The following is a 12,531-nucleotide window of genomic DNA, read 5'->3' as shown; positions in this document are numbered from 1 at the left end:
CTCAGGGGGTCACGAGGTTATTACATGGGGGTTCACGAGCTGTCAATCTCCAGCCCAAATCCCGCTTTGCCTTCAGCATTTATAATGGTGTTAAATATATAAAAAAGTGTTTTTAATTTATAAGGAGGGTCGCACTCAGAGGTTTGCTATGTGAAAGGGGTCACCAGTAAAAATGTTTGAGAGCCACTGGCCTAAAAAGACCTATGGGCCATACCATGTTGCTTGTTTTTAAGCAGAACTCTCCACTGACTTCAGTGGGGAGTTATGATGATAATTCATTGCGGTGAGCCTGAAGTGCCAAGTGCTTCCCAAACATATAGACGGACACAGTCCCTGCCCCAACAAACTGAAATACTAGTGGTAGACATGACGCACAATGAGAGCTACTACCATAGGTGGGAGAAGATAGGAAGATGGGTGGACAAAGGTTACCCAAATAAGGTCATGCGGTTACATGTCTTGTTACAAAACACATACAAAGCAACTTCTCCCCAACTCACTAATATCCCCTTGCTGGAGCTGTTGCCCTCTTAGTCAGCCCACACATCCTTCTTCACTGACACCCACCCCACTACCTGGCCTTCCCTGCTTATCCCTCATCCTCTCTGTCAGCATCCAATCACCTCTCCTCACTATGAAAACCTCCAGCTTTACCCCATCCTCTCCTGCCATCCCACTCTCCACCCTCACTCCAGTGACCACCCCAGGCAATTCGTCCTGCAAACATGCCGTACCTACCCCTGACAATCAGCACAAGTTCCCCGCCCCTCCACATTACTGCTGATTGTGAAGACTGCTCCCATTTCCTCCTCTCCGCTCCCCACATGTGAACAGGCACCTGGAATTGTCTCATTGTGGTGCTGAGGTGGAGGCAGGTGCCTATTAGCAGGACACCAGATAACCCCTATACTAATAAAAACACAGCGAGATTTCTGTTAACCATGGGCCAAACTCAGTGCTGATACGGCTATAAATTACACATCAGGTGCGAGCTGGCCAGAAACAGGGTGTACATGGTAAACTGTCTAACTGGCATTGATGAATGTAAACTTCCATGCCCAGGGATTGCTGGGGTGGAGCTAGCAGAAAAATCAACTAATAGGAGAGCACAGGATAAACTAGAGGGAGGGGTTGCTTTATCTTACAGCCTTTAGGCAGTGGCATCCTGCTAACACACCCCCTTGGTGCCTGTGAAAATTACACTTGTGTTACATGCTCATTTAATGCCGTCTTGGTGCAACAAACATGACTTTTGCACTTTCACTCATTTTCTGACCAATTTACCACCGCCGTTTATGTCCCCACTAAATTTGGCCCACAGGCCAAATAGCAGTGGCAGCTCCTGACACCAGGTTTGGTGTTCAACGACAGCATGATTGCCCCCCTAACACCATCAGCAGACTGGCTCCCAGGAAAGACCACTACCTCTCTCCCCTCTGCCCAGGCACTGACACTGCCTATCCCAGTTTAGGCTGCAGGATGCAAAAGGAATATCACAGCTTTGTGGTGTTTATAAGACTACAAGCCAGGGGATCAGGTAGATTGCTGTTGCCATGGTACTACTTTAGTTTTAAGTGTCAGCACGGATCAATGCACTGGCTTTGCAATAACACTCAGATAAAAACTTACGGGCTCGTTTCCCCCGTTACTGATTTTTGAGGTTTATCCATCAGCCTCAGAAGTTGCTCACTAGTTACTTATTAGCTCTCAGGTGAGTTTCAAAATACAAACAGAAGAAGGTCACAGAAATTCCTTCCAAAGCAAAACTGGTTTGAAATGACCGAGGAGTCGACTGTGGTTAGCCCTTACATTGCTGCACTGTTGGAGAGGGCTAGATGGACCATGGATCTGACCCAGTGTGGCCAGCCTTATGTTCGTAAGATCCTGGGAAGGAAGGGTGCTATGAAAGGGGAAAGACAAAAATGGTAACGTGTTTTAAAAATGATTTTAGTGCAGGTGAAAAGTGCCAGAGAAACGGTCCCGGCAAGTGAAGGCAGCAGCAGCGTTGCAAACTCCCTTACGCTGCCTCCTGCCATCTTGCTTCCACCCTGTCCTGGACAGTCCTCCCTCATGGGCAAAGGATGATAATTCACTCTCTGTTTCCATGAATTTCTTGGCCTCTCTGCTGACACTGCCGACAGGGTTGCCAATTAGTGCTGGCTGTGCTCTTGGCTCTTATGGTGGGGAATTGTTACATTCTTGGCTCTGTTCTCATTCCCTCCCAACAGAACATCAGAACGACCATACTGGGTCAGACCAAAGGTCCATCTAGTCCAGTATCCTGTCTTTCAACAGTGGCCAATGCCAGGTGGTTCAGAGGGAATGAACAGAACAGGTTATCATCAAGTGATCCATCCCCTGTCGCCCATTCCCAACTTCTGGCAAACAGAGACTAGGAACGCTTCAGAACATGGTTTTGCATCCTTGCCCATCCTGGCTAATAGCCATTGATGGACCTATCCTCAATGAACTTAGCTAGGTATAAACTTAACTGGGTATAAACAGCTTTTTCCTTACTGTTAAGTAGCTGATCTTAGCACACCAACAGAAACACAGACATAGCAAAGCTCAGCACCTCCTGCTGGAATTCACACAGAATACCCAGGCAGTAACAAAGCAGCCTGGCAATTGAAACTGGTGAAAAGTGCAGTGAGTTAATGATGCAGATCTGACACAGCTGTTCGCTCTGTTATTCAAAGAAAGGGAAAAATTTTTGGTTGATTTGTTAATTGTCGTTTCTAGATCACTCATCACCATAACGTGATGCTAAGCACAAGGGCATCAGCTAGAAGCAGTTGGGGTGCGTACACGCAGGACTATATGCTGAAGAGGGAGAGAATAACAGTGTTTAAAGCCAGTGGTTTACAAAGGGGACAGATGTCAAGGAGAGGGGAGAGAAGTTGTGGTTATTAATTGCAGCATTAGATCAACACAAACCATTTTCTGATTCTTCCATTTTACTGATAGGAAGGAGAGTGAGTGTGTACGTCAGGAGGAGGAGGGGAGCAGTTCAGAGCCTGGAAGCAGCAAATCTGCTTTGTGCCCTTGTTGTGCTACTAAGAAAATGCAGTAAGAAAATGATTCCTGCTACCATATGATTGCATAGGGACCTGCAGAGATTCCAGCTACAAACACGTGCTCAGTCCTGCTAAGGAAGGGAAGCTTTTCCCGAGCACAGGGAGCATCATATGTGCCCTCGGTAGGGTAATACACGCTGCACTATGCTCAGGACTACGGTGACCAGATGTCCCGTTTTTATAGGGACAGTCCCGTTTTTGGGGACTTTTTCTTATATAGGCTCCTATTACCCCTCCCTCCCTGTCCCGTTTTTTCACAGTTGCTATCTGGTCACCCTACTCAGGACTCCTCATTGGAGTTTAGTGAAGAGAAATCCAGAATGTAAAAATACAATAATATAGTCCTGGTGCTGAGGTTATGTGAATGTAAATAAAACAGTAACAATCTAGATAGGGCCTGCACTGTGTTGTACTGATGTGCAAGAAATGAGTGGGTGTGACGAAGGCATATGGAATCCCCCCACCCCCAAAAACCAGCAGGGCAGAATCTCTTGGAAGGAAATAGCAGGGGATATGGTTATCTGGTGCACTCACTAGTGCACCAGGTCACCAAGGACAGGTGTTAGCTGTGTTGCTTAATGCACTACTAGACGGTGCTCAGCTACTAAGGCAATGACTCTGAGCAAAGTATAGAATGGAATAGACATGTGGTGTGCAGATTTGGCAGCACGTCCAGCTGGTTAGCACGTACGCTGCAGCCAGTGCCACTCCTCTTCTGAGAGGCACCAGTGTGTGCCCTGCACGTTCCCCCCGCCAGGCCTCTGGAACCCTGGCCTGGTTGGCAGGATTCCTACAGAAAATGGCACACTGGCCATTTTCTCTGATCATCGTCACTGCATTAGGCAGGGTATAATTTAGCCCTCATATATGCGAGAGAGGCAGAGAGAGACCTTGCCCTGGTCTACACTAGGACTTTAGGTCGAATTTAGCAGCATTAAATCAATGTAAACCTGCACCCGTCCACACGATGAAGCCCTTTTTTCCGACTTAAAGGGCTCTTAAAATCGATTTCCTTACTCCACCCCGACAAGTGGATTAGTGCTTAAATCGGCCTTGCCGGCTCGAATTTGGGGTACTGTGGACACAATTCGACGGTATTGGCCTCCGGGAGCTATCCCAGAGTGCTCCATTGTGACCACTCTGGACAGCACTCTCAACTCAGATGCACTGGCCAGGTAGACAGGAAAAGAACTGCGAACTTTTGAATCTCATTTCCTGTTTGGCCAGCGTGGCAAGCTGCAGGTGACCATGCAGAGCTCATCAGCAGAGGTGGCCATGATGGAGTCCCAGAATCGCAAAAGAGCTCCAGCATGGACCGAACGGGAGGTATGGGATCTGATCGCTGTTTGGGGAGAGGAATCCGTGCTATCAGAACTCCATTCCAGTTTTCGAAATGCCAAAACCTTTGTCAAAATCTCCCAGGGCATGAAGGACAGAGGCCATAACAGGGACCCGAAGCAGTGCCGCGTGAAACTGAAGGAGTTGAGGCAAGCCTACCAGAAAACCAGAGAGGCAAACGGCCGCTCCGGGTCAGAGCCCCAAACATGCCGCTTCTATGATGAGCTGCATGCCATTTTAGGGGGTTCAGCCACCACTACCCCAGCCATGTTGTTTGACTCCTTCAATGGAGATGGAGGCAATACGGAAGCAGGTTTTGGGGATGAAGAAGGTGATGATGATGATGAGGTTGTAGATAGCTCATAGCAAGCAAGCGGAGAAACCGGTTTTCCCGACAGCCTGGAACTGTTTCTCACCCTGGACCTGGAGCCAGTACCCCCCGAACCCACCCAAGGCTGCCTCCTGGACCCAGCAGGCGGAGAAGGGACCTCTGGTGAGTGTACCTTTTAAAATACTATATATGGTTTAAAAGAAAGCATGTGAAAGGATTACTTTGCCCTGGCATTCGCGGTTCTCCTGGATGTACTCCCAAAGCCTTTGCAAAATTTTTTGGGGAGGGCAGCCTTATTCCATCCACCATGGTAGGACACTTTACCACTCCAGGCCAGTAACACGTACTCGGGAATCATTGTAGAACAAAGCATTGCAGTGTATATTTGCTGGCATTCAAACAACATCCGTTTTTTCTCTCTCTGTGTTATCCTCAGGAGAGTGAGATATAATTCATGGTCACCTGGTTGAAATAGAGTGCTTTTCTTCAGGGGACACTCAGAGGAGCCCATTCCTGCTGGGCTGTTTGCCTGTGGCTAAACAGAAATGTTCCCTGCTGTTAGCCACTGGGAGCGGGGAGGGTTGAGGGGGTAGCCACGCGGTGGGGGGAGGCAAAATGCGACCTTGTAACGAAAGCACATGTGCTATGTATGTAATGTTAACAGCAAGGTTTACCCTGAAAGAGTGTAGCCACTGTTTTATAAAAAGTGTCTTTTTAAATACCGCTGTCCCTTTTTTTTTCTCCACCAGCTGCATGTGTTTCAATGATCACAGGATCTTCTCCTTCCCAGAGGCTAATGAAGCTTAGAAAGAAAAAAAAACGCACTCGCGATGAAATGTTCTCCGAGCTCATGCTGTCCTCCCACACTGACAGAGCACAGATGAATGCATGGAGGCAAATAATGTCAGAGTGCAGGAAAGTACAAAATGACCGGGAGGAGAAGTGGCGGGCTGAAGAGAGTAAGTGGCGGGCTGAAGAGAGGGCTGAAGCTCAAATGTGGCAGCAGCATGATGAGAGGAGGCAGGATTCAATGCTGAGGCTGCTGGAGGACCAAACCAGTATGCTCCAGTGTATGGTTGAGCTGCAGCAAAGGCAGCTGGAGCACAGACTGCCACTGCAGCCCCTCTGTAACCAACTGTCCTCCTCCCCAAGTTCCATAGCCTCCACACCCAGATGCCCAAGAACGCGGTGGGGGGGCCTCCGGCCAACCAGCCACTCCACCACAGAGGATTGCCCAAAAAAAAGAAGGCTGTCATTCAATAAATTTTAAAGTTGTAAACTTTTAAAGTGCTGTGCTTAAAGTGCTCTGTAGCATTTTCCTTCCCTCCTCCACCACCCCTCCTGGGCTACCTTGGTAGTTATCCCCCTATTTGTGTGATGAATGAATAAAGAATGCATGAATGTGAAGCAACAATGACTTTATTGCCTCTGCAAGCGGTGATTGAAGGGAGGAGGGGTGAGTGGTTAGCTTACAGGGAAGTAGAGTGAACCAAGGGGCGGGGGGTTTCATCAAGGAGAAACAAACAGGACTTTCATACCGTAGCCTGGCCAGTCATGAAACTGGTTTTCAAAGCTTCTCTGATGCGTACCGCGCCCTCCTGTGCTCTTCTAACCGCCCTGGTGTCTGGCTGCGCGTAACCAGCAGCCAGGCGATTTGCCTCAACCTCCCACCCCGCCATAAACGTCTCCCCCTTACTCTCACAGATATTGTGGAGCACACAGCAAGCAGTAATAACAGTGGGAATATTGGTTTCGCTGAGGTCTAAGCGAGTCAGTAAACTGCGCCAGCGCGCCTTTAAACGTCCAAATGCACATTCTACCACCATTCTGCACTTGCTCAGCCTGTAGTTGAACAGCTTCTGACTACTGTCCAGGCTGCCTGTGTACGGCTTCATAAGCCATGGCATTAAGGGGTAGGCTGGGTCCCCAAGGATAACTATAGGCATTTCAACATCCCCAACAGTTATTTTCTGGTCTGGGAATAATGTCCCTTCCTGCAGCTTTTGAAACAGACCAGAGTTCCTGAAGATGCGAGCGTCATGTACCTTTCCCGGCCATCCCAAGTTGATGTTGGTGAAACATCCCTTGTGATCCACCAGAGCTTGCAGCACTATCGAAAAGTACCCCTTGCGGTTTATGTACTTGCCGGCTTGGTGCTCCGGTGCCAAGATAGGGATATGGGTTCCGTCTATGGCCCCACCACAGTTAGGGAATCCCATTGCAGCAAAGCCATCCACTATGACCTGCACATTTCCCAGGGTCACTACCCTTGATATCAGCAGATCTTTGATTGCGTGGGCTACTTGCATCACAGCAGCCCCCACAGTAGAGTTGCCCACTCCAAATTGATTCCCGACTGACTGGTAGCTGTCTGGCGTTGCAAGCTTCCACAGGGCTATCGCCACTCGCTTCTCAACTGTGAGGGCTGCTCTCATCTTGGTATTCTTGCGCCTCAGGGCAGGGGAAAGCAAGTCACAAAGTTCCATGAAAGTGCCCTTACGCATGCGAAAGTTTCGCAGCCACTGGGAATCGTCCCAGACCTGCAACACTATGCGGTCCCACCAGTCTGTGCTTGTTTCCCGAGCCCAGAATCGGTGTTCCACAGCATGAACCTGCCCCATTAGCACCATGATGCATGCATTGGCAGGGCCCATGCTTTCAGAGAAATCTGTCCATGTCCTGATCACTCACGTGACTGCGCTGACGTCGCCTCCTTGCCCGGTATCGCTTTGCCCGGTTCTGGTGCTGCATATACTGCTGGATAATGCGTGTGGTGTTTAATGTGCTCCTAATTGCCAAAGTGAGCTGAGCGGCCTCCATGCTTGCCTTGGTATGGCGTCCGCACAGAAAAAAAGGTGCGGAACGATTGTCTGCCGTTGCTCTGACGGAGGGAGGGGCGACTGACGACAGGGCTTACAGGGTTGGCTTCAGGGAGCTAAAATCAACAAAGGGGGTGTCTTTACATCAAGGAGTATTTCAGGCAGGACTTCACGGAGGGTTCCAATAAGAAATGGTGCACCTAAGTTATTGTTCTTATTGGAACGAGGAGGTTAGCCTGGCCTCTGATTGATACATGGCTAGATTTACCTCGCTGCACCTTCTCTGTGAGTGACTGCAGTGTGACCCAGAGGAATGAGTCCCCTAGACAGGGGAGGAGGCAAATGAGTACAAAACAAATCTGGTCTATTTCTTGTTTTGATCCACTCCATCTATCTTTTACAACTTTGGCTGGCAGCAGACGGTGCAGAAGGACTGCATGCCATCCACATCTCATGGCTGCTCGGCAGAAGATGGTACAGTACGACTGCTAGCCATCCTCATCTCTTGCCTGCCCGGCAGAAGATGGTACAATACGACTGCTAGCAATCCTCATCTCTTGCCTGCCTGGCAGAAGATGGTACAGTACAACTGCTAGCAATCCGTATCGCCTGCCTGCTCACCATAAGACGGTTCAATAGGACTGACTGCAGGACTAAAGAGAATGACCTGGTCAAGTCACTCCAAATTTAGTCCCTGCGCCCATGTCTGTCCAGGTGCTCCCAGCCGACGTAGATTCATAGATTCATAGATATTTAGGTCAGAAGGGACCATTATGATCATCTAGTCTGACCCCCTGCACAATGCAGGCCACAGAATTTCACCCACCACTCCTAAAAAAGACCTCACACCTATATCTGTGCTATTGAAGTCCTCAAATTGTAGTTTGAAGACCTCAAGGAGCAGAGAATCCTCCAGCAAGTGACCCGTGCCCCATGCTACAGAGGAAGGCGAAAAACCTCCAGGGCCTTCTAATCTGCCCTGGAGGAAAATTCCTTCCCGACCCCAAATATGGCGATCAGCTAAACCCTGAGCATATGGGCAAGATTCATCAGCCAGATACTACAGAAAATTCTTTCCCGGGTAACTTGGATCTTACCCCATCTAAAAACCCATCACAGGCCATTGGGCCTATTTACCATGAATATTTAATTACCAAAACCATGTTATCCCATCATACCATCTCCTCCATAAACTTATCGAGTTTAATCTTAAAGCAAGATAGATCTTTTGCCCCCACTACTTCCCTCGGAAGGCTATTCCAAAACTTCACTCCTCTGATGGTTAGAAACCTTCGTCTAATTTCTAATCTAAATTTCCTAGTGGCCAGTTTATATCCATTTGTTCTTGTGTCCACATTGGTACTGAGTTTAAATAATTCCTCTCCCTCTCTGGTATTTATCCCTCTGATATATTTATAGAGAGCAATCATATCTCCCCTCAACCTTCTTTTAGTTAGGCTAAACAAGCCAAGCTCCCTGAGTCTCCTTTCATAAGACAAGTTTTCCATTCCTCGGATCATCCTAGTAGCCCTTCTCTGTACCTGTTCCAGTTTGAATTCATCCTTCTTAAACATGGGAGACCAGAACTGCACACAGTATTCCAGGTGAGGTCTCACCAGTGCCTTATATAATGGTACTAAAACCTCCTTATCCCTACTGGAAATACCTCTCCTGATGCATCCCAAGACGACATTAGCTTTTTTCACAGCCATATCACATTGGCAGCTCATAGTCATCCTATGATCAACCAATACTCCAAGGTCCTTTTCCTCCTCCGTTACTTCTAGTTGATGCGTCCCTAGCTTATAACTAAAATTCTTGTTATTAATCCCTAAATGCATGACCTTACACTTCTCACTATTAAATTTCATCCTATTCCTATTACTCCAGTTTACAAGGTCATCCAGATCCTCCTGTAGGGTATCCCTGTCCTTCTCTAAATTAGCAATACCTCCCAGCTTTGTATCATCTGCAAACTTTATTAGCACACTCCCACTTTTTGTGCCCAGGTCAGTAATAAAAAGATTAAATAAGATTGGTCCCAAAACTGATCCTTGAGGAACTCCACTGGTAACCTCCCTCCAACTTGACAGTTCACCTTTCAGTAGGACCCGTTGTAGTCTCCCCTTTAACCAATTCCCTATCCACCTTTCAATTTTCCTATTGATGCCCATCTTATCCAATTTAACTAATAATTCCCCATGTGGCACAGTATCAAACGCCTTACTAAAATCTAAGTAAATTAGATCCACTGCGTTTCCTTTATCTAAAAAATCTGTTACTCTCTCAAAGAAGGAGATCAGGTTGGTTTGGCACGATCTACCTTTTGTAAAACCATGTTGTATTTTGTCCCATTTACCATTGACTTCAATGTCCTTAACTACCTTCTCCAAAATTTTTTCCAAGACCTTGCATACTACAGATGTCAAACTAACAGGCCTATAATTACTTGGATCACTTTTTTTCCCTTTCTTAAAAATAGGAACTATGTTAGCAATTCTCCAATCATACGGTACAACCCCTGAGTTTACAGATTCATTAAAAATTCTTGCTAATGGGCTTGCAATTTCTTGTGCCAATTCTTTTAATATTCTTGGATGAAGATTATCTGGGCCCCCCGATTTAGTCCCATTAAGCTGTTTGAGTTTCGCTTCTACCTCAGATATGGTGATGTCTACCTCCATATCCTCATTCCCATTTATCATGCTACCATTATCCCTAAGATCCTCTTTAGTCTTATTAAAGACTGAGGCAAAGTATTTGTTTAGATATTGGGCCATGCCTAGATTATCCTTGACCTCCACTCCATCCTCAGTTTTTAGTGGTCCCACTTCTTCTTTCTTTGTTTTCTTCCTATTTATATGACTATAGAACCTTTTACTATTGGTTTTAATTCCCTTTGCAAGGTCCAACTCTACTTGACTTTTAGCCTGTCTCACTTTATCCCTACATATTCTGACCTCAATAAGGTAGCTTTCCTTACTGATCCCTCCCTTCTTCCACTCCCTATATGCTTTCTGCTTTTTCTTAATTACCTCTCTAAGATGCTTGCTCATCCAGCTTGGTCTACAACTCCTGCCTATGAATTTTTTCCCCTTTCTTGGGATGCAGGCTTCCGATAGCTTCTGCAGCTTTAATTTAAAATAATCCCAGGCCTCCTCTACCTTTAAACCCATAAATTCTTCAGTCCAATTCACTTCCCTAACTAATTTCCTTAATTTTTGAAAGTCAGCCCTTTTGAAATCAAAAACCCTAGTTGCAGATTTATTTTTGTTAATCCTTCCATTCAGTTTGAACTGAATTAGCTCATGATCACTTGAGCCAAGATTATCCCCTACAACCATTTCCTCTATGAGGTCCTCATTACTCACCAAGACCAAATCTAAAATGGCATCCCCTCTAGTCGGTTCAGCAACTACTTGCTGAAGGAATCCATCAGCTATCGCATCTAGAAAAATCTGAGCCCTATTATTATTACTAGCACTCGTCCTCCAGTCTATATCTGGGAAGTTAAAGTCTCCCATGATCACACAGTTTCCATTAGTATTTACTTTATTAAAAACATTAAAAAGGGCTCTATCCATATCCAAATTAGATCCCGGCGGTCTATAGCACACCCCAAGCACTATCCCAGGGGAGGCTCTAATAGTTTTCTTCCCCAATTTAATTGTTGCCCAGACAGACTCAGTCATATCCATTTCATCGCTTCTTATTTCTTTACATTCTATCTCATCATTGATATACAGTGCTACTCCACCACCTTTACCTTTATTTCGGTCTTTCCTAAACAGCACATACCCTTCAATACCTGTAGCCCAGTCATGACTACTATTCCACCAGGTCTCTGTTATACCTATAATATCTGGTTTCACTTCCTGCACCAGTAACTCTAGTTCCTCCATTTTGTTACCTAGGCTCCTTGCATTAGTGTACAAACATCTTAATTTTTGCTGTTTGGCCTCACTCACATTCTGTACCCTATTAGGCATGGTTATTTTACTACCAGTATAACCTATTAGACTTGTATCTACACTGCCCTTCCTCCTACCTACAGCTGTATCCACTCTTACTTCATTTTCTTTCCACTCTATGCTAAATTCTGGCGTGGAGATTACCTGGACATCTCCCAACCATCTCCCCCAAATTCCTAGTTTAAAGCTCTCTTAATCAGTTGTGCCAGCCTCCATCCTAGAAGTCTATTTCCTTCCCTACTCAGATGAAGTCCATCCCGAGAGAACTGTCCTCTATCCATGAATGCCTCCCAATGGCCATACATCCCAAAGCCCTCGTTATAGCACCACTGCCTAAGCCATCTATTGATAGTCATAATCTTGTCACACCTTTGTTGCCCTTCTCTAGGAACAGGCAGAATCCCACTAAAGATCACCTGAGCCTCAATTTCCTTAAGCGTCCTCCCCAGCCTAGCATAGTCTCCCTTAATACTTTCCAGCGAGAATCTAGCCGTATCATTTGTTCCCACATGAAGGATAATTAGGGGATTCTTTCCCGCTCCCTTTAGAATCCTTTTTAACCTCAGGTCTACATCCCGTATCTTAGCACCTGGAAGACAGCACACCCTCCTATTTTCTGGATCAGCTCTGGTTACAGGCCTATCTATTCTTCTCAGTAAAGAGTCCCCAATCACATAGACCTGCCTTTTCCTAGTGACAGTGCTATTCTCCAGTCTATCCCCTGTTCCCTCTGGCTGCAAGTTCTTTCCATTCCCATTCTCCCTTGTAATCCTTTTTAACCCATCCTGTATCCTCCTGGGGCTCATATTTGGTGTAATCTCCATTAACTCTTCCCCTTTTCCTATAGGACTAACCGTGGCCAGGAGCACCTCGGACATGACGATGGTGGCTACCAGTCGTACTGTACCGTCTGCTGCCACAAGGCAAGGGGTTGCTGCTACTGTGTAGCAATGCCGTACCACGTCTGCCAGCACCCAGGAGACATAGGGTGACGG

The 12,531-nt window shown here is 46.6% G+C and overlaps 1 protein-coding gene across 1 annotated transcript in view; it reads left to right on the top strand.

Annotated features, from left to right (window-relative positions):
- Positions 1-12,531, top strand: part of LOC144930874 (uncharacterized) — a 126,304-nt gene that overhangs the window by 82,031 nt on the left and 31,742 nt on the right. The window lies entirely within an intron of this gene.

Source organism: Lepidochelys kempii, chromosome 9 (genome assembly GCF_965140285.1).
Source record: "Lepidochelys kempii isolate rLepKem1 chromosome 9, rLepKem1.hap1, whole genome shotgun sequence".
Lineage (NCBI taxonomy): Eukaryota > Metazoa > Chordata > Testudines > Cheloniidae > Lepidochelys > Lepidochelys kempii.
This window is presented reverse-complemented; position numbering and strand designations above follow the sequence as displayed.